General features: G+C 37.8%; 1 pseudogene; it reads left to right on the plus strand.

Moving 5' to 3' along the window:
* The first annotated feature begins 564 nt into the window (after nt 1-564).
* LOC130432184 (potassium voltage-gated channel subfamily H member 5-like) lies at nt 565-27509 on the plus strand (annotated as a pseudogene).
* The last annotated feature ends 211 nt before the right edge of the window (nt 27510-27720 follow it).

The raw sequence follows: 27720 nt of genomic DNA on the forward strand, positions 1-27720 counted from the left end.
AATCTTTAGATGTTAAAAACAGTAATTAGCTTGATGGCTGTTGTTATACCCCTGCAGTGCCATAGTGTGAATTATGCAGTAATGCCCTCTAAATAACCCACTCTAAAACTATACTGTGCCTTATCAGGTTTTGGAGTGAGTCTTTCCATCGATCATGATTTTGTTTTAATCTGATGGAATAATTCCTCATAGACTCACCAACAAATATTTTACCTACAACGGTTTCAATCAAAGATGTAGAATTTTGGCCCTAACTGTCCTTAGTGGTTTCCTCTATGGTGCTACATGTGTCCGGGGCTTTTTAAGTACTTTAAACCAGAATGTATCCGGCAGTCATTTAAGGCTACGATGAATATACAGCATAAGACACCGACGTTGCTTGTGCATCGTGCTCATGCTGTAGCCTATTGTGTATTTTACACACTCGGTCTTGGAGATCCCCAGCGTCCACGGTGCGCCCTCGGAGCTGTTGCGCATGCGTGGGGAGCTCCCGTGCCCACGTACTGTCGCTTTGAGTCCGGACTGCGCGCGGGTGGCACACAGAAGCTCCCGTGCTGTCAGCGCGCGACGTTACCATGAGCCTCCTCGTTCCACCGGCAGACACTCCACGCGTAGACAGTGGCCACCTTACGAGTGCAGCGCAACACACTCAGCCGCATGATGCCCGGGGGAAAGAGAGGGCTGGTGGCACCACAAAACACTTTTCTGGAGAACATCGTCCGCCGCTCAAGTGGTGAGAAACCCGCTTATGGTTTTACATATGTCAGGTAGTCGTTAGAGTGCTCGAGCGCTGCGCAATTACGCAAATACGTAGCACTATGAATTGTGTTTACAAAAATTGTAATGTAATATATAGTACAATATAATGATTCGAGGAGTCATTGTTGTTGTTATTATTCCATGTTTTGCCCTTTAATCCTTTATGTGTTTGAGATTATTATCTGAGCAGGTAGCTCGATTTTTTATTTATTTACTGTTTCCGTATTAGTTCTTTCTGTTATTTTTTTCAATGAAGAATAAATGACATTTTAATTTGCATGTTGACGAATAAAAAACGTAAGAAAAAGCATTTGGAAAAACCAAACTTCCCCACCCCAGATGCAGTTTCTTAAAGCCAAAAGTCATGTATTATTTGGATGAGCGTATCTGTGGTACCCATTTGCGATTTTTTCAACATCTAAAGAAAAAAATGTATTTGAATGCGAAATACAGCGTAATGGACATTTAATAATTGCTATATAAAGTATCTTTGTATTTTAAATTAAAGATAATGTAGCTGTCCTTGCACATAGAAAACAGTTCTGTCCGAACTGGCGTGGAGTCGATCTGATGGTTTGGGAGAATTGTGGAAAATTTCGCGCTTGCGTTCACAACCGCTAGAGGACGCAGTCTCTCCTATTTAAGTAGTGCTGTCTAGTTTAATGTAATATTACCGCATTAAAACACCCCTTATTTGATACATTATATTACGTGAAACAAGTTAAATGTAATATAACTAATAAATACTTCTTGCAAATAAATATGAGATGCATTAATACTCCTTTCTTCCACAAATCTTCAGAGACAAGCTTCTTGCTTGGAAACGCTCAGATTGTGGACTGGCCCGTAGTTTACAGTAATGACGGCTTCTGTAAGCTGTCTGGATACCACAGAGCCGAGGTCATGCAGAAAAGCAGCACATGCAGGTGAGACATCTGACAATATGAAGTTAAACACTGTTCATGCTTTATTGAAGATCTCTGATTTTGAACTTTTAGTCTTTAAGTTATTTGTTGGGCTTTTAGACCCACTGATGCAAAACTTTGATGTAAACCCGAAAGGTTATGACATCATCGGTCAAGTTTCAAAATCAGGAACTTAGATAAAGTGTTAACTTGCTATTTATGGATGCACATTCCCGTTTGTGTGTGTATGCTGGTGCAACATTCATTATGGCAGCAAAATTGGCAAAGCAGGAACACATACACCCAAACTATTCTGGTAACTCAAATGTTTGAATAAATATGCTAAATATATTCACAAGTGTTTAATACTAATGTAATGGGATGAATGTTTGGTTTGTAGGAGTTTGATCAGAAATGTCATCCCGGTGTATTTCAGGCTCTCACGCATTTAACAATTAAAATTCTGATATGTAATAAGTACTGTGACTGCATTGAATATCATTCATATAAAAGAGTTTAATGGTGAAATCCTAAATTCGGTTTTATTAGCCGAAAATTGTGCAATGTGTCAGGCCATAGTCTTGCAGCATTATGGTGTAATGCATACAATTTTTTATTTCAGTAAGTGCCTCTGAAAAAGTGCTGAGCTACAGTTATAATGTCTTCCAGGAGAACATCTGTTCATGCCATTCTGACAACAGATCAAATTTAAAAACCGCACATTTTTGTCATTCTGTCAAGAAATCAACCACTATTGCTAAGTGTAACACAAACAGCAGACTTAGATCCTTTAATTGGTCACACTTTCCATCATGGGTACAAAATCCTGAAAGGATGTGAATTTCAAAACATTTCTGTAATCTTTTAATCTTTGTTTTAAATATGACCGCATCAGGTTTTTGACAAGCAGTGAATGACGGTAATCTGAACATCTTCCATGAATTCTGAGTTTGGGATTTATGTAAATTGTAATGAATTTAGAGAAGCATAATTATTATTAAAACATACACAATGTAAATCCCTTTTAAACTGTGCATGCTTTGGTTAGAAAAGAAGAGATTAAAGTGTGTCTGACAGATCTCTTTCTCCAGTTTTATGTATGGGGAGCTGACAGACAAGAAGACTATAGATAAGGTGAGAAAGGCCTTTGACAACTATGAATCGAACTGCTTTGAAGTCCTGCTGTACAAAAAGAACAGTAAGTGAGATGTGGAGCACACACACATGCACACAACACATACAGCTGTAAGGTTTCTTATTCCAGTGAACGTCAGATAGTAGTTCTTCAAAGCAACACAGAAACACAGAACTAAAAACTTGTTAACTCCAAATATAAACCTACACTTTGTCGCAGTTCTGTTGCGTTAAAATCCCATGCAAATTGCTCTACAAGAACAAACTATGTAAATCCGAACTAAATTTTGACTATACAGTGACCTCACAAATAACGTGTGCTGGTGCTGATGCTGCTCTTGACCTCCACAGGAACTCCAGTTTGGTTCTACATGCAGATCGCACCGATCCGTAATGAGAATGACAAAGTGGTTCTGTTCCTGTGTACATTTAAGGACATCACCGTCTTCAAGCAGCCAATCGAAGACGAGAGCACCAGGAGTGAGTTTTTAACACGTCATCATGGTACTTATTGTAATTCTTTAATTCATTTTAAAAGTTTTTTACTGTAACACCAAAACAAAACTGCTATAAAACTTTAACAGTCTTATAGGTCAACGTATGTACAGTAAGACCAAGTATACGCTGCAATGCCAGAGAAAAAGAGCATGCTGATATTTGATATGAATATTTGAGTGGTTATTACACTGTATTTCATCATAGCATGTTTATGCCACAGTGGCAGCGAAGGTTTTTTCCACTTTGATTCATCATGAACCACATTGCTGAGTCACAGGCAACACATCATCACTTGCCAGATTCATGTTTTTGTTTTGTATTCAATGTTTTGATGGACTTATTTGTATGTGTATATATTTTGTAGGCTGGACCAAGTTTGCCCGTTTGACTCGGGCTTTGACAAACAGCAAGAGCACCATTCAGCAGCTTGCGCCCATGAGCACGGCCGACATCAGCTCGCACAAACACTCCAGACTTGCAGAGGTGAGCACACAGACACAGCATTTGCTTTCATCCTTGAGTTCACAGTACAAGGTTATACAAAACTTCCTCTCACGGAGGGCAAACTTGTAATAGAATCACAGACAAACACACACACACACACAGACACCTACACACACACACACACACACACAGGACACTGTTGTAATGAAATCTCACACATGGCTTTTGGAGAGGAGAAGTCTACAGCGGGATGCTCTCGGTCTGGAATGACAGAAGCTGATGTAAATAATTAACTCTGAGAGAAAAGTGTGTAACAGTTTATACTTATTTTTTGATAGTATGTTATTTATAGTCACTATTGTGTGCAGATGTTAAAAAGGAGGAGGAATATGTGTGCGTGTGTGTGTTTAATGGCAAAAGAAACTTACACAGTCTTGTTGCTAAATCTGTGGCTCTCTAATGAGTTTTTGATGGGAGAACATTCAGTATTTTCTGCTTTTATCACTATTTGTTGTCTGATCTGTACTGTAAGTTGATTACAGAGCTTGCAAAGCGTCATTCTGTTTAATGTAAACCCAAGTACTGTATTAAACCTCTTCTGTGAGTTTTGCCCAAACTCTCTCTATAAAAGTTATATTAAAACTTTGTTTTGTAGATTATTTCAGCCTTGGCTGTGCTTACTATTTGTAAACTTTATAAACGGCACAGGAAATACAACAAGCTCGACTTACATACAACTTAAACAATTTTTTTGCTGACTTCAATTATTGTTATTTCCTTCAGGAAATGCAAATCGAGCTGATAATGTTTTAGCCCTGAAGAGTCATGTGTCTCTGTGTCTCTCATGAGATTTCTCTCTCCCTCCTTCATCATCTTCTCCTCTTTCTCTCTTTTAACATTCTGTTCTTCAATCTCTCTATCATAGGACATCATGCTAAATCTCTGAGTAAACCTCATGTTCTCCTTATGCAAACATGAATAATGTAAAACCAAACTGTGTGTTATCCAGAGAAGAGCGGAAATTAGCAAGAGCAAGAATGAATATTTAAAACTAACACACTTTCCTGAGGGGACACAATTTTAGTCTCTCCCTCTATTTTCTCCTTCCTTCAGTTTTAATCTGCATTTAAGGATGTCAATGCATCACATTTTAGGATGTAATGTGATTTATCTTCAAATTCAAATAAAAGAAGGACAGGATCTTTACACCAGGGGTAAATAGCATGTTAACACAATGTGGCAATCTGCACTCAATTGCTGGGCTATTTAGGTAAATCTTCCCCCAAAACAAACTTTAAACTATTAACTCTTTTTGGTATTTTTTTTAAATAAAAACTCTTTTATGAGACATGAACACAAAGAGAGCCCTAATGAAACTGTAATCTGTGAAGCGAATTAATTGTATTAATGCATTTATGTTTTATGCAGTAATTGAAGTGGTTTTATTTTATTTTAATCTAATACTTGAAAAGCTTAAGCAAGCAATATTTGCCAATTTTTTACTTTGTTCTTTTGTTTTTGTTTGTGTTATTGCTTGTAATTAGTCTCTTTGTTCGTTTGTTTTATTGCTGACTATTGATTTGAATAAAAACTTGAAGTCATGTTTACATAATGAAGAGTACTTGAAGGCTAAGTGCCACGACTTGTTAATATTTATAGTCATATTTAAAATTTAAATAAAGGAACCTTAAGAAAAAGCATTCGTTTTTATTTATTACCCATTATTTACTGTTATTATTGATATTAACTGCTAAAACGTTTGAAACGGATCACAACCTAACAAATAATAATTTTTCAGTTAATAGAGTTAATTTACATGTTATTGAAACATTTGTAATTAAACCATGTATTATGCATTCAGTATATTGCATAATTTACTCCAATTTTATCTTCTTCTGTCACTTCTCTCTTTTTAATATGTAATTACTGTAAAGCTGTAACGATGCAAAATATTATTTGAATTGAATTGATTATATTGAAAATTTCCCACTTTGTCTTGTTTGTTCCTCTCAGGTACTTCAGCTTGGCTCTGATATCCTTCCTCAGTACAAGCAGGAAGCCCCTAAGACCCCCCCTCACATCATCTTACACTACTGTACCTTCAAGACCACCTGGGACTGGGTCATTCTCATTCTGACCTTCTACACCGCCATCATGGTTCCCTATAATGTATCCTTCAAGACCAAACAGAATAACGTCACCTGGCTGGTTCTAGACAGCGTCGTGGACGTCATCTTCCTCGTGGACATTGTTCTCAACTTCCACACCACGTTTGTTGGCCCGGGAGGGGAGGTGATCTCGGATCCAAAGCTGATCAGGATGAACTATCTGAAAACCTGGTTTGTTATAGACTTGCTGTCCTGTTTGCCCTATGACATCATCAACGCTTTCGAAAATGTGGATGAGGTGAGTAACAATGAGAAAGAGAAATTGTCAAACCTTTGAGCATTTTACCTACATCATATTTTTCGGAAATAATTAAAAATAGAATGACACTTGTGAAGTGCTGCGTGTTCTTGCTGTTGTAATGTTGGGTAGTGTCGCTTAACAGATATTACTTTCATATTGCCCTCATTCTTTGTAATTAAAGTTGTCGCCTGCTGACATGAATCTTAATTTTTCCTCTTGCGTTCGTCCTTCATGTTGTGTTCCTAAAGATCGAATCTCCGTTAATGTGTCTAAACTTATCTAAAATGCCAGCTATTTTTGGATAAATCAATATATTTCTGTGGCTGTAAAATGATGGTTTATGTTAGCACAAACCGTTTTGGTTATCTGCCTTTATAAAGTTTGTGTTGTCTTTAAAGATTTGGTCTACCTGTACAGTATTTTTAATGTTACTTGACAATAAAGTTATTGCATTAACTAACAACATAAACTAACAATGAACAATATGTTGTGCAGAATTGAATTTATTCTTTTGAATTCATACAAATGACTTATTGTGCATGTTAAAGATACAGTTCACCCCCAAAGAAAACTGTCATCATTTACTCACCCTCGAGTTGTTTCAAATCTGTATGAATGTCTTTGTTTTGATGAATACATAGAAGTATTTGGAAGAATGCTTGTAACCAAACAGTTCTTGGTCACCATTGACTACCATAATAGGAAAAATTACAATGACAGTCAAAAGTGCCCCAGAAGTGTTTGCGTTCTTCAAAATATCTTATTTTGTGATGAACATAACAAAGACATTTATAAAGCATTTTTTCCTACTTTGGTAGTCAATGGTGGCCAAGAACCGATTTGGAACAACTTGACGGTGAGTAAATGAAGACAGAATTGTCATTTTTGGGTGAACTGTTCCTTTAACAGATACAACATTTAATAAAAAATAGTATTTATTGGTAAATGTTGAAAATAACAATAACTAAGTTAAGGCTGTGGGAGCCCAGATCCCACCCAGCTAAAATTGTTCATAGATGACCTCATTGTTTGTGGGCGTGGCCCTGTAGGGGACTACAGATTTGTCCCATGCGACCGAACAATAAAGTGTGTCACCGAACAATAAAGTCTGCAGTAATAGTCATCCATAAATAATTTAGTCTTGCTTCCACAGCTGTTACTAACGTCATGAACTGATTTTAGACTCCAAAATGAAAATGGAGCTTTAGTGGGTCACACTGGTCATGCCGAATGCACAGTAATGCTGTTTATGCAGTTGAAGAGCTAAAGTGCTGCCTGACTTCAAATGTTCAAAGGTTTTTAAGGCTGGGTTGTAATTTGTTAAATCATTTGGGCAAAGTGCTTCAAATGTCCAACCTGAACTGTCGTAACTGTTACATAGAGTGCTGCATTTTTATACAACAAAATGCAAAAAGCCATTCTCATTTACATATTTTTTGTTTATGAAATAGTACTTCAATCTAAGTTTTAGTGAATCATGCAGCACAAATGTCCGTCTGCACAACAAACTATGCAAATAATTAAAGACAAACTACGTTCATGTTCATATTGCCCAGGCACAGTTTTGGAAACGCGGTTTTGTTTGGTCAGTTGAATGCGCTGCTGCTAATTTTACACATTTTAACCCACCTGCTCCAAACATAGAACAAAGTGTTTGTAGGAGTGTATTGGGTGCAATAATGGTTGTAAACAGTAAGTTTAGAGAACTGAAACTTAAAAGTGCTCAATGCTTCATAATGAAACAGAGAATACAAATCCAATAATCCGATCTCAAAAAGTGTGCCAAATCTTATAAAATAGCTATCTGCCGTTTGTGAATAACGATTGTGAATAATGACAATGAAAAAATGATCTATGCTTTTAAATTAGAGATTTGTATAAAAGGGTTTGACTATTCTGGTACTTTGTAATATCATCCGGTATAAATGAATACAACTACTAATAACAAAACTGGAAAAGCTGTCTTATTGATTGACTGTCCATCATAAATGTTTCAAAGCTGCATGACAATCATTCGCATGTAAAAATAAATATACTCACCTGAAACTTAGTTTGACTTGACTTGAAGTATTTTTATCGTAACTTTTTTTTCACACTTTGCTTTTTTCAGGGCATCAGTAGCTTGTTCAGTTCTCTGAAGGTGGTACGGCTGCTTCGCTTGGGTCGCGTTGCACGCAAACTGGACCACTATCTTGAGTACGGCGCAGCTGTGCTCGTATTACTGGTCTGTGTGTTTGGACTTGTGGCTCACTGGCTTGCCTGTATATGGTACAGCATAGGTGATTATGAGGTCATCGACGAACAAACCAACACCATTAAGACTGACAGCTGGCTCTACCAACTAGCCACCAGCATAGGCTCTCCATACCGCTACAATGCAAGTGGGAATGGCCAATGGGAAGGTGGGCCTGGGAAAGACTCTCTATACATAACATCACTGTATTTCACCATGACGAGCTTGACCACTATCGGCTTCGGAAACATCGCACCAACTACAGATGGAGAGAAGATCTTCTCTGTGGCCATGATGATGGTGGGATGTAAGTGTTCAACATTACGATGTAATTACTTTGTGCAAAATTGTTTCAGGTTAGTAGTAGAGTACATTGAGGCCCCTTGGAGTTACTTTCGTGTCTCAGAACTGCAGTGTTATGGAGAGATGAGCGTGGGCTCTTTTGACTCGAGACACTGATGTGAGAGAACTGCCACATTTCATTATCAGAATCATAGAGACATGAGGTTGAGCTGTCGTCTCTTATGCGTAGTACATAACTCATCGTTTTTTTCAGCAAGTGGGAAATGTACCTATAGTTATATTTTTATTGCTTTCCTCTGTCTGAGAATCTGAGGCTAACTGACTTATATTGTCTGGCCTCTGTTCTCCAGACAGCAGTGATTTGCTTCTAAAGCAACTTTTGAAGACAGAGCTCTGAGACCGTAATAAAGAGAGATTGGGAGAGAGAGAGGCAGGCCACTAGCCAGTAAACTAGGAATGAGAGAGAGAGAGAGAGAGAGAGAGAGAGAGAGCTTGAGGACCGTTTTTGTCCAACTCCAAAAACCTGCTGAATAAATCTGTGGGGTTCAAATCTTGGCTATTGCGTCATTTAAAATATTTAATTTAATGTTAAAATGTTTATTTTTATTTGTATCTTGATAATCCAGCTAATCATTTATTTTAAGTGATTTTACGTAAAATCACTTGTTGGCAGGGATAATCTAGTAACCATCACACTCCATGCCACGATCCAGAGATTTTAAAGTAAATTTGGGCGATTCAAACATTATGGATTTGACATTTGCAGTCAAAACTTGAAATATAAACTCTCAGAGAATGTATTTATTACCATTATGTGACCCTGGATGACAAAACCAGTCATAAGCGTCAATTTTTTAAAATTGAGATTTTTACATCATCTGAAAGCTGAAGAAATATGCTTTCTATTGATATATTGTTTGCTAGGATATGACACTATCTTGCGGAACAACAACTGTTTACAAAGCTGGAATCTGAGGGTGCCAAAAAAGCAAAATATATAGAAAATGAAGCACTCTAGCAGGCCATCCACCTACAAAAAGAAACTTTTCATACATTTACGGTAGGAAATGTATAAAATATCCTCATAGAACATGATCTTTACTTAATATCCTAATGACTTTTGGCAAAAAGAAAAATCACAAATTTTTCCCCTCACAATGTATTTTTGGCGATTACTTAAAATGTTCCCCTGCTACTTAAGACTGGTTTTGTTGTCCAGGATCACATATATTGAACCATAGGCTTTATTTTCCTAAACCCCTGTTAATAGAGTCCAGACATAAAAATATCGGTCCATACAATTTTTTATTAAACAAGGCAAATATACATGTGTTATGGATGTGATGAAAAAAGACACACATTTTTTGAGAGACAACACCAAACTTTGTAGGATTTCTGAACAAATTGAGAAGGAATGGCTCTTTATAGAATAATAATAATTCATTACAGAATTTTCATTTTTGGGTGGAGTATCCCTTTAAAATAATTATTAAATAAACTTTATGAGGGACCTCACATGAGCTATTAGTATGATCAACTCTTTTGGTAAAAACTTTTATTTATTTACAATATCAAATGCAGTCTGGCACACTATGCCAATACCAAAAATCAAGCTAATGCATCTAGCATGCCTTGGGATTTTACTGGGCCCTGCAGATCTACTTATGATGTCTTTTGACCATTTTAGCTTGTTTGGGGCAGATGATCACACACTAACGGCATTAGTACTCAATTAATGGTCCCTTTAATTGCAGCTGTATCTATGTGTTTGTAGTTCTGCAATTTCTTTGATGATGCTTGTACGCAATGTCCCACCTTCTCTGTAATTATCCGAAAGCATTGTTCTCATCCTCAGATGCTTGTCAAGATTTTTTCTCTTTTGTTTGCTTGTTTCGCTAAAGATCCTAATCTCTTACTTTGTCTCCATTTCTCTCTCACTAACTCACTCACTTTCTCTCTCCTCTCTCTCTTGGTAGTGAGGTCCTATAAGGCCTCATTATGTGTGGTATTTGATATAGTCTCCCCTGAGAGGGTGTTTCTCTGGATCTCTCTCGCTCCTGCACCACCTATGCTGTTTGTCCCACACCTGTCTCCAGTCCTGCTCTTTGTGCTGTGAAGTTGGATAAAACTTGGATGAAACCCATAAAATCTTACTGGGTGGGGTGGAATCTGGATTCATTTGCCCCAAATATGTCAGACGTAACTGGTGATCCCTCATGGCGCGATTAAATTTTAAAGGGGGTCACATAGTGACACATCAAATATTTCTAGATCTTGTGAGATAAAAGAGATCATTGTCCTACGAAAATAAACTGTAAGTTCCAGAACTCAAAGATTTATTCTCACAGTCCTATGTCTGGTTTCTTTGACCAGTTAAAATGACACTTCACCCAAAAATTCTGGCATCATTTGTCATTTGGTCACTGACTTCTTTCCATTTTGCAACCTCTTGTCATTTCAAACCTCCATGACTTTCTTTTGTCTGCAGAACACAAAAGAAGATATTTTGAAGAATGTCTGTAACCAAACAATGGCGGTGCCTTTTGACTTGCATTGGTTTTAGTATCGTCGCGGTTTGGTTACCAACATTCTTCAAAATATATTCTTTTGTGGTTTGCAGAAGAAAGTAAGTCATACAGGTTTGAAAGGACAAGAGGGTGAGTAAGTGATGTCGGAATTTTCATATTTGGGTGTACTATCCCTTTAAAATGAGGACAAGTAAGTGACCGCCGATATCAAGAATAAAAAATTAAAAGTATCTGTATCATCACACGCTTTTTGCCTTAATCCTGTTGTTTTCTCTCTATCTCTACCTTTCCCTTTTGGTCACTGACTTCTTTCCATTTTGCTTTTATTCACTTGTCTGTCTACGATCACAGTCATTTTTACTGTACAGATTTTGGTTTCCATCATTTTTTTATCTCATCTTATTCTAGACACTTCGTTTTTGTCTTCGCTCATGCCTTATTGGTTGTGAGTGGAAGTATTTGGAAAGCTATTTCAGGGAAGGTTTCCATAGAAACGAGGAGCGGAGGTACCGTGGTAACACGCTAGAAAGGCAGTAAATACAGGAGCAGAAGTTTATATTGTGCTTGTACTTATAGATCATACATAGATTTTACGGAATACAACTATCCTAATCTATATGTGTCAGAAAATAGTTGCCGATGTGATTTCTGATCAAAACTGACTTCACTAGTTTAGATTTGTATGTAAGAGAAATTTTCCCAAATGGTAGTCTTGCTTGTCCCATGTAATTTTTTCCCCCAAACAGTCCCATGTCACAAGTTGAATATTCATATGGAGAGTTATAAAGTAATTAAATGTACCTATTTATTTTTAAAATATTGAAATAAACACAACAATTATTGTTTGTGCCTGTACGAGTACCTCTTTTACCTCGATTCATAATTAAAATGAGCCTTTCCAAAGGATGTCCAGTGGCTCGCATTATAATGAAAAAGCTTTTTGGTTGAAAAGCGATTTGAAAGTGAACGATTCTAAACCATTTGTGTAAAAAAATCATCTAATTTGTGTTATTGAAAGAAAATGTTGAAAATGAATTATAGCTTTATGATGGATATGAAATGTTTAAAACAATAATTGTTGTGATTTTCATTATTGCAAAATAAGTAAATGTACAGTAATTAATAATTTATTGATTAATTATAATTACACAGATTTGTTTTGATGATTAAGTTCTATTAAGCTATTATTTGTGTCATTAATTATTGGCAACACCATTAAAGTGCCATTAAATCTATCCTCAGGCCCTTCACATTTACATCTGAACTGATCTTTTTTTTCTGTCCTGTAGCTCTTCTATACGCCACCATCTTTGGTAACGTGACGGCGATTTTCCAGCAGATGTACGCAAACACCAACCGTTACCACGAGATGCTGAATAATGTACGAGATTTCCTCAAGCTCTACCAGGTGCCTAAAGGTCTCAGCGAGAGAGTGATGGACTACATCGTCTCCACCTGGTCCATGTCCAAAGGCATTGACACAGAGAAGGTTAGACTGAGATGACCAAATAAAAGTTGCATGAAAGTTGCAAGTTTTAAAAGTTTAATATGTGTTCCAATCCTGTTTATACATTTTTCACTCTAATGTAAATGAGAGGAAGAGTTGTTTAGGAGACTTTTTGTGAGGATGATTTGAATTCAATTAAGATTTTTTAAAATATGAATATTTTTAGGACATGAGATGAGAATATTTTTGATTTTTTTTCAATGAATTAGGTATTAACTATTGGCTAACGCTATATTATAAACTCACCTGTCCAACTGTGCACAGGTCCTCTCCATCTGTCCTAAGGATATGCGGGCAGATATCTGCGTGCACCTGAACAGAAAGGTGTTCAATGAGCACCCTGCATTCCGATTGGCCAGTGATGGATGTTTACGTTCACTGGCCGTGGAGTTCCAGACCATTCATTCCGCCCCTGGTGACCTCATCTTCCATGCGGGGGAAAGTGTGGATCTGCTCTGTTTTGTGGTGTCAGGGTCACTGGAGGTCATACAAGACGAAGAGGTCATTGCTATACTGGGTGAGTCTTAATACAGAGACAAATGCTCAGTGTTGTCAGTGCTGTGGCATGACTGATTTTTCTATATTAATCTATGTTCTAGACTTTAGACTTTAATACCTGTTTTTAGCTCCTGTCAGAGATCAAATGCTATAAATCTATTTTGGTAGACATGTTGGAAAAAACAGGGCAAAGAATCAAAATCATGTTAATATTTCTGTTATAAATGAACAAAAGTGGTATACATTTTTACACATTAGGAGATTTTAGTGGCATCTACCAGTGAGGTTTGGAATTGCAACCAACGGCTCACTTGACCCCTCCCTTTAGAAGCTTGAAATAAAGTATTTAAAAAATGCGCTGTGTTAAACAGTTTGTACGTTTAGGGTCAAAAACAAAGTGTCCAAATTCCGTGTAAGGGGACCCACAAGAAATGTAAATATAAACAGCTCATTCAAAGGTAATAACACTTCATTATGGAAGGTCTTTTTAAATCCTCTGAAGACATAGTTATGTACATTGCATTTCTGTCAATAGATCCCCCCCAAAAATCACATACTTTATCTTTAACAGTGTTTTTGTGTGTTCATATGTCATTAATATGATTATGATTAGGAGCTGCTGGCCTTATATTAAATCTCAGTTCAACTGCTTCACTAACATCACACTATATTATCATCCATGAGTTGTCATAGCAACGGAACCATACAGCGGCATCAGCCATTAATCTCTAATGGTCGCTAAATAGTAGCCTTGTCTCTCCTCCAGCTCAGCTGGAGGTCTGGACCCATTATGCCCAGGAGGGTGGTAGGTGTCTGGGCAGACCAAGATGGGCTCCTGGAGAGCAGAGTTAGCGAGGTGTGGAACAGAGCAGCTCTGCAGGCAATTAATGAACAGGAATGAAGTCATTAGTCACATCTATCCATATGGCCCACAATTCGCTTGAACGACATTCGCTGGACCTGCTTCAAAAGTCCTGGGTTGCTGATAAATGTCAATGTTCAGTAACTGTTTGAAGTTGTGTTCAAATGTGATTCATTATCGCCCTGCATTCAAGCCTCTAGACAGCAGCGTATAGACAGTTTCATCGGACGCATTCAACTGGCCCGATGTTAACTTCCGATCGGTGTTTTTAGATAGAATATATCAATTTATGTGAATAATAATTTATATTTATTCTATATTAATTGTATTAAATTAAATTAAGACTCCTCAACTGTCGTTGATACTTCACTAATGTCTACCAGAAGTTAGATTTGGGCCACATAACATTTGTTTATGTTGTTGCCGCTAAAATTCGATTCTGTCCCTTTGAAACAATATAGTTCCTAGGTATGAGTAACACTGCTGTCACGGCAACAGAGTGCCATGAAAACGTATGGCTCCGTGGAGATTATGTTTGGTGAGCTCTGCTCTTCTGTCTGAGATCAACTGTAAATCTCTTCGGGGTACTACAACTGTTTTCATAGTCTCTATAGACCTTTGACAAAGTCTCTGCAGACCAATCCGAGACACACTGTACATGTGAATCAAAATAAACAGCCTGACCATGTCACGCCTTGTTACCAAAATATTCTCTTTGTGAATGAAAACCTGCTACTTTTCGATTATTAAAAGCAAAAAAGTGGAATATTTGCAGTTTTGTAATAATTCAACTTAAAGCAGCAGTCCGTAGGATTTGCCTCTTTGTCGCCATCTCAGTTTGTATTTGCTACTGCAGGTGATGTGTGGAGGTATTTCTTTACGTGAGTTGTGATTCGGCACTGCTCAACTGCGCAGATGAGTCTAATGTTTTGAGTCGTGGCGTGTGACAGTGCAGCGGTGAGAATCTTCACTGTACATCAGTAGCACATAATAAACATAGATAACATGGCAGATGATATAACACCAAACAAATAAGAACATAAACAGACACAAATAGCCCAAATGGAGGCTGTGTTGAAGTGTTTTGATATTATTTCGGGTGCTGGGTCATTTTTTTATTTCTCATGGAAACTCCCGTAACGTGATCCGGACAGAAGATCCCCGAATGCAGGGCTAAAATGCTAACAGGCACGGTTATAAATCATTATTCGCCATACAACTATATATGCTATATGGAAAGCCTTGCCATCATATCCGGGATATAAGTCCGTAAATTTGAGTAAAAACTCACAGGCTTCACTTGTCCGTACTTATTCGCGCCAAATGAAGTACAGATGTGGGGAGGTAATTTCTTAATCACACGAGGTCCACAGATAATACTAATTCAGTGCGAATAGGCCTTAAACAAAGAGAAAAAGAACAACCGATGAAACTGTACCCATCAACAAGTGTGCAACGGTTTTGTGTTATCTATTGAAATATTGAAATGTCTTACCAGTTCAGAAGAAATAAAGCGATGTCTACATCCGTAAACAACTCTTTCAGATCACAGAGTTCACGCCACCTTTGAAATGCCTTGCCAATATTAATTCTTGTTTTTTCACGAGTCCGATCACATTCCCCGTTTCTTTGTAAACTGTGAGCAGTTCGTTCTTTCTTGTTTTACACAAACGATGAATCCCCAGATGTCAACATTGTTTGGTGATTAAAGGAAAAGTACTAAACGCAGCCATAAATAATACTAAACATTGTATGAAATCCTACCCAACAGTTGTGAGTACACGCTACAAATCGCCTGTCACTCGCAGCATCCACGCGCTCGCTAGTAGCCGGATCCTCTTCGTTCTTTGTAAGAATGTGACGAAATGACGCATAGACGAAAGACACCAAATAAGGATCTCTGGGAAAGACGACCCGATAGGGTAATGCTTTCCGTGGTGAATCCCGCAAGGGTAGTTACACAGTTTTAAACACCGTTCTTTCATGTACTTGCACAATATTTTTTTTTTTTCAAAAATATCTCAAAATACATACAGACTGCCACTTTAAATATTTTTGTGTATAGAGTCTACATGGTTAATATTGACTGTTTCTTCGGACAAGCGCACGCCTGATCCCCAGTCAACTTCCGGTTTGGGTTTATTAAATTCATGTTAATATTAATGTATATTTTTATTTTACTGTATAATAGTTGTTTTAAATAAACGATTAGTTGATTTATGTTGTATGTTCATTTTATTAAATAAACGATTTGTTGAATGGGTCCTGTAGTTGGATTTAAACAGATCGTACGGCACATTCACATCTAGCTGTAGAGCTTGGTATCCGAGTCTAAATTCTAAATAGTAGAGACAGAGAAGTTTAGCCAAGCAACGGTTCTTCTCTGTTTATTTGATTGTTATTAGAAATAATCCAGAGGCACTCTGTTTGTCAATGTGTACCGGACGTTAACCGCAGCCCATGATCGCTTGCATACATAGTAACATTTGTTTAACTTGTCACTTTGAAACCCTCTATGACTAATACGCTATAGAGGTGTGTGTTGTAAAGAAATGAAATTTTTGGTAAAAAAGATTTTTTCAGTTGTTAAAGGTTAATTAGACCGCATGTGTGTATTCACCCGCAACAGCTGCTAATTTGGATGTAATTGGTCTGGCATGCGCAGCCAATTAAAGATGTTTTGCTACTTGAAATAAATCTTTAATTGGCAGGACAAGCACCTGCGGCGGCCAAGATCTCTTCTGTGAGTTTATGCTGAACTCGGCAACAAAACTCTATTTCTATTTAACCCGCCCTGTTGAAAAAAACAGCATATGCTGGTTTAGGTATGTTTTGATACAGGTTTGACCATCTTAAACCAGCTGAGGACCAATACATGACCAGCTTTAACCAGCACATGACCATTTGAAACCAGCTCAAACCAGCAACAAAATGGACGAAACCAGCATTTGCTGTTTTTTTCAACAGGGCGGCCCGTGGTTTGGACAGGCACAGGTCTGTTGTTCTTATGATAGCAGTGTATAAAGCTGGGCTGTGTCCTGTGTGATCGACACAGGGATGCCACTTCAAGGTTAAAGGTCTATTTTGAGTTCCCAGCGCCAGGTTTCTGTGGAATGTGATTGGAGAGATTATTGTGCCATTGATCTTCAGCATCTCGAAGCGAGTGATGCTAATTGCACTGCTCTGTAATAAAGGCCGCATTTGTCTTGCTTTGTTTGACAGTTTGCAGTCATTATGTTGCTTTCATAGTCTCTTGAGTTGTTTTGGGAGTCTTTCGCTTGGAAAAAAGGAAGGGTAAATCAAGAAAGATGACAGAATTCAAGCTTTAAGTTCTCAAAAAATGTACTTTAAAAATCATGTTTTATAGATGTATTATGTTGGGCTGGGAATTTAGGAAATGGTTCACAAAAAAGGAAACTCATTTATTCATCCTCATGTTCAAGTTCCAAGTTTCCACCCGAAAACTTGAATGCCAAATAATTTATACAGACCACTTTTAGAACACTTACATGTCTTTGAATTATAATAATGTCATTTTGAGAGGTTGGCAGATTATTTAATCATTTTTATTAAATGGAGCATATAGGATATTCATTTTAATGTCAGAATCAATACATATATTTGAATAAATACATATATCCAGAGCTTTTCAGAGGTTATTTTTTCAGTACATAACGTCTTCCATTTTGTTAATCACAAAAACTGTTCAATGTATTAAAGCTATTCATAAGAATATAAAATCATATGTAGAAGTCTCGGTGGTTTGTATGATTTATACAATGTCATTTTGAGAAGTTGGCAGATTATTTAATCATTTTCAGCAGGTTGTACGTTTATCCTTTGAATAAGTTATAATAGAATAAAACATATTTTGGGACTAAATGAACAATTTTTAAAGGGCCAAATAGCGTTTTACACAATGCAATACAGAAAGCGAGTTCTTCTGCCAGCCAACTGTTCTATAAAGAGATGATAAATGGAAATGTCAGATTTGATCATTCCTCAGATCAGGCCTGCTGTGAGATGATAAATTTGATTGACATTAATTAAAAGCACTCCAGTGTCATATTCTTGCTAAAATATGGTTTTATATTTTTGATGCTCAATTACTGAGGATTTTCGTCTTTCTCTTTTAGGTAAAGGGGACGTATTTGGTGATGTGTTTTGGAAGGAGACGACTCTGGCCCACGCATGTGCTAATGTACGAGCGCTGACATACTGCGATCTTCACATTATAAAGCGAGAAGCCCTGCTGAAGGTGCTGGAATTCTACACAGCGTTTGCTAACTCTTTCTCTCGAAACCTCATTCTTACCTGCAACCTGCGAAAAAGGGTGAGAGCGTAATTGCTAATACATCGCACATCTCTTCTGTGTTGTGGATCTTAATGTATGTGCTGGGGTTTGTCACTTGTAACTGATTCATAGATAAATATTTTAAACTATTCACATTATTATTCACTAACAGAAGATTAGAGTATGATGTTTTCGGACAGTTTCCGTGTAAAATAGATCAGGATTGTTTTCATAGTTAAAGGAGCCATGTGGAGTTTTTAGCGCATATAGTGGTGGAAGTTATGAATTGCAACCAACGTATCAGTCCACCCTTCCCTTCTGAAGCAGTACGGCGGCTGACACAGTTCTGAGATGCCGTCACGTTTTCGCTTCTTTGCTGAAGGAGATAACGTATTTACGAAACTCAATAGAGAAGTTTGTCCGTTTAGGGCTACTGTAGAAACAACATGGTGAATTCCATGCAAGGGGACCCGTGCTGTATGTAGATAGAAATAGCTCATTCTGACGTAATAAAGACACAACGCTTCATTATGTAAGGTCTTTATAAAACCTCTGATGACATGTATATTATATTGCATTTTCATCAATACAGAACTGTTTGTCAAAAGTAAGAACACTCTTGTTGTTTTCCATCTAAGAGTTTTCCTCTTTTGGGGGAGTCTGGGCTTTTAAGAGAATAAAAAATTCAAGCATCTAATGGAGGACTGGAAGTGAGAGGGAAGGCTGACATGACATGAGGGAGTTTCACAAAAAGTTTAGTCCTGCTGGTGTGTATAGAATTGGAGTGTGAAAGCCACAGTATGTGTTGTCAGATATTGAAGTTTAGGTGTACTGCTGAATGGCGAGTGTGTTTTCACGAGTGTGTTTTCTGGTTAATCAGCCAAAGTCTTTCAGACAGCTTGTGGGCCTCCAGGCTGACGCATTCTTTATTCACACACGCACACGTTTCTACCAGAAGGCTTTTGTATAAATGATGGGACCTAGAATGATAATGCCTGGCACTAACCATTGGCTAACGTCCAAACTTTCTCAGTTCAGATTTTGTTTGCATACACACTAAACTACGGTAACCGTTCTGTGTAAAGACTTACAGTTGTTCTTCATACACTTTGTGACAAAAAATAGTTGTCAACTTCTTTCTTTGCAGATATATTAAATCCATTTACTCCGTGACTTCAGTTACTTTGGCAGTCACTGTCCAGGAATCTATTGAATGGAGTGTTATTTTCCGGCAGCGGTCGAGTGTCTTCTGTTGCAGAGAGATTTAGACAGGTTTAGAATTATTTTCCTTAAGCAAGAAATTGAGCTGAAGATTGAATCTCCAATCTCATTTCTCACTGTGACTGAATTAGTGCTGTTTCTGTTGGTGCATTCACCACGTTGCTGCATTAGATGTGTGTGTTTGAATGAGTCTGCAGGTGACAGGCTGGATTACCTATACATACCTAATGTGTCACCTAATCACCACTGAGATTCTCTCACCGAGGGTGCATGTGCGTGAGGGGAAGAGGTTTGGTTATCGTACAGTGGGGCTACCAGCAGAGATGGGCTGTAGGACAAAAATAAGAAAATGAGATACTGTATTTAAAGGGATGGGTAGAAGTTAATGTGGCAAGAGACGATGCGTCTTAGAAAGCACACATATTTTTACTTCCAGTCCAATATACTGTATAGTAGCTTTCATATTTCATTATGTAGGAACTTTTTTAGTAAAAGTACTTTAGCACTTTTTATAATAGTCACATATTCAGAGTATAGCACAGCATGGTGTGACATTATTTGAATCCTGACGTGACAAATGTTGATTTTTTTTTCTCGCTCTCCTTCTCATTTGTTCTGTTTCTTCTTTTCTTTCGCTCTACCCTCTTTGTTTTCTTTCCCTCATCCATCTTCATCTCCATTCGCTCTGTTTAGCGAACTAATTAATGTTGTTTTTAAGGTTATTCTCTGTAGTCCAGAACCTCAGGGGAGTATCGCGATACACACAACCTTTGGCGTTAAATGAAAAATATTTCAAATATCATTAGAAAGTTATTAAAGTAAAACAATGGGATGAAGATGAAATGCTTTTATTCATTCCTCTCAGGCAGGTGGTCCCCAAGAGCTATTACTGAGAACGAGATCAGACTTATCTAATCATGCAGACACACAGAGACCTCCCACGCACATAGGACCCCAGGCTATAAGAGGAGACTCCTCTCCCAATTTCGTTTTTGGAATAATGGCTTCTCTCCTGGGTGCTTGCAGAACATGAAGAAGATCATCTGAAAAAGATGCTGAGCCTTTTTTATTAGCTGGCATCAGGCCGCATGAGGAACTTGGAGAGATGTGGCAGCTGTAAATTTGAAGGCTGTTGTGTGTGATATGTCTGCTGGAGTTGAGTCAGGGAATTAATTTGATTTCTTCACCTGGTTGGGGAATTTTCAATTCAGAAAGGGTTGTATTGTTTATTTGTATTTAATTTGGTGTGTTTGTGTGTGTGTGTGTGTACACCTGATTTCATCAGCCCTGTAATGTGACAGGGTGTGCTGCATTTGTCAGTGATGCCCTCAGCAGTAAAGGCATAAGAGCCAATTACCTCCCGTCTAAGAGAAGACACTTCCCCACTGTGAGATGGCAGTTTGTGCGTGTGTGGGACTGTGTGTGCAAGCATACATGTCTAAAATATGTTGATATGATGCTTATGGGCTTCTGTGTCCTTTTTAAGGCAGTGAAACCTCATTGCATCACAAATATACCCAAGAAACTGGTCATAATGTGTACAAAAAGACAATAGTGCTTGTTTTACTGTATTTGTGAGGTCATAAATTTAATTACTATTATTATTATGTCAGACTAATGATAATTTCTAGCCTCTATACATAATCCTCACAGAAACAATGTAGCATTAGATTGAAAAACATAATTTGGCCATTTGTAATAAATTAGTTGCATTGATATTAGATGTTAGTGAGGACTTCCTATATATCTTAATAGACAGAATCGGATCTTTCATTGTTTTTTGGCTTATCTTGTTAATGGAATTGTTGTTGTGTATTTTGGTTTGTATTATGTTTTTAGATTTGATATTGCGATTCCAGATTTGTACTTTTGATTTTTGATTGTTTGCAGATTTTCAGTTATTAGTTTTGCAATTTGTTGTTTTGTTTGCACTTCCCGACCAACATACATTTGACCTTCACAAAGACCTGTATGGCTAAACCTGTACAGATGATTGGTCATGGACTACATGCTAGCAAAAACATCTTATGACACATTTTATATTTACGTCATTTTTGTTTAGTATAGTGATTTCTTGCTTTTATGATAAACGAACTGCTTGAACGTGCATGCAACACATTGTCATGGAGGAAACGCATCATGAAAATCATGCAACATAAAAATCTTTCAACGTTGTATCAATGCTGACATGAATAATGTGAAAGAGTCAGTGCATATGAAATCTCATCACTTTTTGGATAAGTTGCTGTGGCACGAAAATCTTGATTGCCTCAGTGACCCTAAACCTTTTCTGAGCCTCATGACGGCTGTTTTATTGACCAGAACATACTCAAGAAGGTTTTTCCTCTTCCTCTGGGCAGTTATATAATAAGTGTAGGTCACATTATATCACCATGCAGCGTTTGTTTTCTACTCCTCTCTGATCTGAAGTGGAATTTTAAAATAGCCTTTACAATATAGAGAGGACGACCTCCGAGGGCTTTAACACTGGAAGAAACAGCATGAAATTGACATGCATTGCTGTGATATGCATTGTGTGAGATATTTCTCTAGGGACGGGCAGTCGGGTCACCGGCCGCTGTCTCTCGTTTAGACACAGTGAAATGCTCAAAGTCTTAAACGGAAACGTGAGTCGGTCTATTCAGAATGAATCTTTGCGTATCATTGCTCCCCGTGAACAATATTAAAATGGCTCTAAAGACCCAGACCGAGGCTAGAGTTTCATGAGGCTATGGAGGTCTGTGTGGTTTTCTTTGATGCCTGATGTCATTATTTAGTGTTTTAATCTGACTTTAGATCACCACCTCATTTTTTAGTTCTTATAAAGGAAGTGTTATAAGGCAAAGATAAAGTTATTTGTGGGATGAAATTTTTTTTAGGAGTTATGCATTTGTTAATATGTGTGGATCCCTGAGATTGAATTCATGACTCTTGATCTGAATCACAGACACTGAGCAATATATAAATATTATAACATATTGACCTCAAAAACAATATTTGCTTTTTATTTTACAAACAACTACAAATGTAGAAGTTTCAATTGTTGCCTGGAGTGGTGAGCACAGTACCATATCATGTTTTTTCCATTTTTGTGTCCACATGAATGAATATATACCAGGTTTAATGTGTACATATAACTCAGCATAATAACATTAAATGCACTGAATGTTTATATACTATTCTTTCTGGCAATTCAAATTTCCATTCAATTACCATACGCATCTCACAAATCTAAATATGCATATTTACAAATAGCATAGTGATCTCTGAGCAAGGGGGTTTATGATTAGAGTGCCATAATGCACTTTATCTCATCTTCTGATGAAGATGACTTTGTAGTCTGCCAAATGTAAATGTATATGCAATATCACTGACAGATAACTCTGCTGACACTTATTCACTTCTCTGCTATAGGGTTTTCACTGGTAGCTTTTCCATTTGCCTCAATACATTAATTGATCATATGTTTTGTCATGTTTATTCAGGTCATGCCTCTATCTCTCCCCCATTCACTTACATGCACTCAGCCCTCTAATTTGCAGGGGTAATGTCCATGAAACGAGGTTCAATAAAAGGAAGGAAGGAAGGAGGGGGGAACCGGCGAACATTTAAAGCACTTTAATCAAAATAAATAAACGATAATACGGAAGTAAAATTCCGGTAGCCACCTCACGATCGAATGCCGGCCATAAGAACATAAAAACAAACTTAAACTGATGTCAGGGCTCGGTCCTCTCTCGTCAGCAGTCCTGTCGCTCGTCCTCTTATGCTCCTGATTTCCTCCGTGAGATATGCGGGACCGGTTTGCGCACAGCTGATTCCAACTATCACTCACGCCACCACGGCCCCGCCTCACGGCTCTCGTCCAGCCTTCCTCATCACAGTCCACTTATATCATTGTGAGGGTCCCTGCTTTATCGTTGCTCGAAGTAACGGATTGTTCTCGGATGGGTTTATTGAGGACACCTGCTGCTGATTTCCGGTCATGCCTTTAAAAAGGGCAATTTGCCATTGACTGGGAGCGCGGCCCTTTTGGACATGGTTTCCTTGGATTTGCTTGATTTGACTTTGGTTACTTTATACATTTAAAATTTACCTTCATTACACTTTTATTCATACACCTACTTCACACCACTGATTCCTGACTAATTCATGCGCTATTGTTTTTTCTTATGTATAGTTTCATTTCGTTAATAAATTATTTACATTGTTTGCACTTTTTTTGTGTGTCCCCGTTTTTGTTGCGTCCTTTTCGAGCCATGGGGAGTAACAATCATCATTACAGTTTTTGCCTCAATTTGAACCTTCTGTAAGATCTAAGGTCACAGCGCTGGAAGTGATGCAGGTCAGTGGTACAGTAAGAGAGAGAAATAAGAAAGAGAAGGTGTGATGGCTGGTATTATTTCATTAAGCGTCATCTTTAATTCGTTTTCGCAGGTCAGAGGAACATCCAGTCACACGCTTTAAGAGGATCGGACAATTCTGTCATTGTTTGATCACCATCATGTAGTTCCAAAAGGGCTTGATAAACAAAAGGTGGTCATTTCTAAGGTGAACAAAGCTCTGATATGACAAAAAAGCTCTACTTTTCTGTGAGATTTTTCTGTACCTCAATGACATTATGCGGTTTGCGGAGGAGTGCAAGCAGTTATTGGCTTGAAGGAAGTCAGAAGGAACGAGTTCTAATGAGATTGTATCGCCCGATGTTATTACAAAGCATGCAAATGCCAACAGTTCCCTTCATTACTGGAACTCATTAAATAATTTATATTTGTCTTATGTGAAAATATCCATGCTTGGGAAACTGTGTGTGTGTGTGATCTCGACTGGAAATAGGACAGAAAGTGGAGTTTAGACTTGTTCTGCTGACATTCAGTAAGGAAGCAAAAGAGAGTGCCAGACTTTCTGTCTCTGTGAACCATGTCTGAAAAAAAAGCATAATTTGTTTCATGGTTAGGTATAATAGTTGAGAAATGCACCCAATACGTGTTCTTAAAAGAAGAATTCACCCCAAAATGAAAATTGTGTCAGTATTGACCCTCAGTGGGATTTTTTAATATAAAACACAGAAGTATACATTTGGACAAACTTTGGACGAGAGCAATATCATTAATGCAACTTACATAATGTTTGTGTACGGTGCATATAAAATTTGTATTTATTTACACATAAACATACACAGAAATGTATACACATAAGAACATTTTGCATTTATTTATTTAAATTGTATATAATTAAATATATACGTAGATCTGTATGTATTTTTAACTACAAAATTATTCTGCACAGCACACATATATTATGTAAACACAAACTTTTATTCTGAATCCCGGTTAATCACGATTAATCTTTCGACAGCTATAGAATCAAGTACCACAGATCAGTTACCATAAAGAACATAAATGAATGATGATTTCATTGGTGGAGAAAGGAGAGTTTGATGCGGTCTTAGAAAGACAGGAAAAATATGTGAAGTGGAGGGAGAAAAAAGAGCAGTATAATGTATAATTTCAGTAAAATCTTTAAACACAGTCTTTCCGGTTTGTTGGTAAACCCTGACAGGGCACAAAATTGAAGCTTTAATGTAACTTTTTGTAACAAAGATACAAAATGCATATTTTAAAGCTTGTGTCCTTCTCCACACAACACACATTTATGTTGATGCAGAAAGCTGTATTTTTATAGGGATTTGGTTATTGTGGTTATTGGGAAATTATACAAAAGTTTTACATTTATTTGACTTTATTGTTAGATATTCGTACTATTGATTTAAACGTTTTAATACATTTTGCTTTGATGAATACAGTTTCTGAATAAGAAGGTCCTCAATAAAAAGCTTCTTAAAAAGTATTCACCGAAAGGAACATTGCCAAAAGTCCAATATTGTGTATCCTACTTCATGCCTGATAATGCTATTTTCTTTCTCCATATCCAGTTTGTTTTCCGTAAAATCATTGATGTAAAGAAAGAGGAAGAGGAGAGGCAGCGATCGAAGAATGAGGTGCTCACCATACCTGTGGACCACCCTGTCCGAAAACTTTTCCAGAAGTTTAAGCAGCAGAAAGAGCTCCGTAACCAGGGTGCTTCAACCCAGCTCGACCTGGAAAAGAACCAACACCTGCACGCTCACAGTGCCCTGCAGTCCACACGCACACCACTTCATAAACCTCATGGCCCCCTCATGCAAAACTCACTGCACACGGTTCACAACGGATCCACAAGCAGCGTAGTCACCATCTCGCAGATCACGCCCATCCAGAACTGTCTGGCCTACCCAAAACCGGGAGACTCCATCAAGCAGAACAACCGCGACATCATGAACTCAAACCCGCCGGTGATCAGGCCGCGAACAGGTTGAAGGTAAATAACACGACCCGGACCAAACCGCAGGAACCACCCGTGGCTGGATGAGACTGAAAAACAACGTGGGCGCTCCGGGTTCACCGCCAGAGGAGGACAGAAAGAGGACTGAACAATGCCGCCAAAGCCGTGTCCATGGAACACCTGTCGCCGGATGTCAAAGTTCAGATAGAAAATGTCGAGGAGGTTGGGGGATCCAGAAAGAATTCTCTTCGCAAAACAGACTCTTGGGATAGCGGCCCTGACCTACAGCGACCAGAGACTCGATCGAGTTTCGGAACCCCAGAGTCCCGTACCTGAGGTTGGCGGAGAAGGACCCGCTCGTGTATTCTTTCCCAGTAGCGAGATAGCCTTCCCAAGCCTCGCTGCAGGAGGCAAGGCTTGAGCTACGGGCCGAAATTCAGGCTTTGAACGGGAGGATGGCAGTTTTGGAGGAGAGGGTTGGAGAGATTCTCAGATTGCTTTTAGAACAGTCAAGGTCCCGTCTAGTCAAGAACCCACCTCAAAATCCCACAGACCCAAACTTAAAGCACAGACCAGTGATCCAGTATCCACAGCATGTACACCTTACTCTGAAAAAGATATGGGTTCACCGTAGAGGTAGAATGACTTCAAGGTTAATTCAAGATGAAGCATTTGTGGCATCACTGGGGTGTTTCTAGAGCGTCCAAATTTGGTATGCCTAAAGCTTATAGTGGAACCTCTTTACAGTAGGATAGCTTGGGATGGTTTCTGGAGCTCTGTAGCATCTAAGGTTGGAATCTTACAGCTGAACATCTGTACTGGATGGTTCTGGGGTTGTCAGAACCAAATGACATCTGCTGCTACACAAGTGCAGTTTTGCACTTACACTGAACTCAGGCAGGAATTTTCAGATGAGATTTTAATTTTCTTCAACCTGTGGGGTTGTACATACTTTGCACGTCCAGCTGGGTTCTGGCTTGCCGAAAATGTGAAACACTAATGATGTCTGTACAATTAACTTGATATTTAAATGCTTGTATATTATGCAGTTAACTGCATGCAGATCTATTTATTCTCACAGAATGCTTATTTTTATTGTCTACGGGACTGTTCATTGCCTTGAAAAAGTAGAAATTTCAGTACTGTGCATTCAGCTTTTCGGCAAGACGTAGCATGACAAACACTGAGAGAGATGGGTTTGGTGTGTAACATTTTTTGTAGAATATGCATGAATGATTTCAGTAGCACTCAAGCACTTCGCCTTAACTGACCTAGAATCACCCTTAAGATAAAAATGATAGATTTATAACAAAGACTTGCACTTCATTTAAGTGTAACTGGAATATATTTATGTATTATTTCAACCTGTTCTGCTAGCAGAATATCACAAATGTTAAATAATATATTTTATGTTATATTTAATATTTGGTTTTAAAGTATACATTCCTCGGTTAGAAGAAATAGACTCAAAACACTTTCATACTGTATTTGTAAGCATAAAACGTTGTTCATAATGTACACTGTAAAACAACTATTTATAAGATTTACTTTTAATGCAATGGTGTGCAAAGACTTGACACAAAAAATGTTTAGTAATATTGACCTTAAAAAACCGTGTATAATTTTTTTACAAAAACATTTAAGTAAAATTTACTGAAAAACTATCTGATACAAAAATCCTGATATGTTATGCTTAACACTTCTTTTGGTATGATATTATTTCATCATTTAATACTCCTGGTCTTTCCATCCACATTGACATCATATTTTTGAAGACTCTTGATAACCACAATATTTGTTG

This window comes from Triplophysa dalaica, chromosome 11 (assembly GCF_015846415.1).
Source record: "Triplophysa dalaica isolate WHDGS20190420 chromosome 11, ASM1584641v1, whole genome shotgun sequence".
NCBI classification, from domain to species: domain Eukaryota; kingdom Metazoa; phylum Chordata; class Actinopteri; order Cypriniformes; family Nemacheilidae; genus Triplophysa; species Triplophysa dalaica.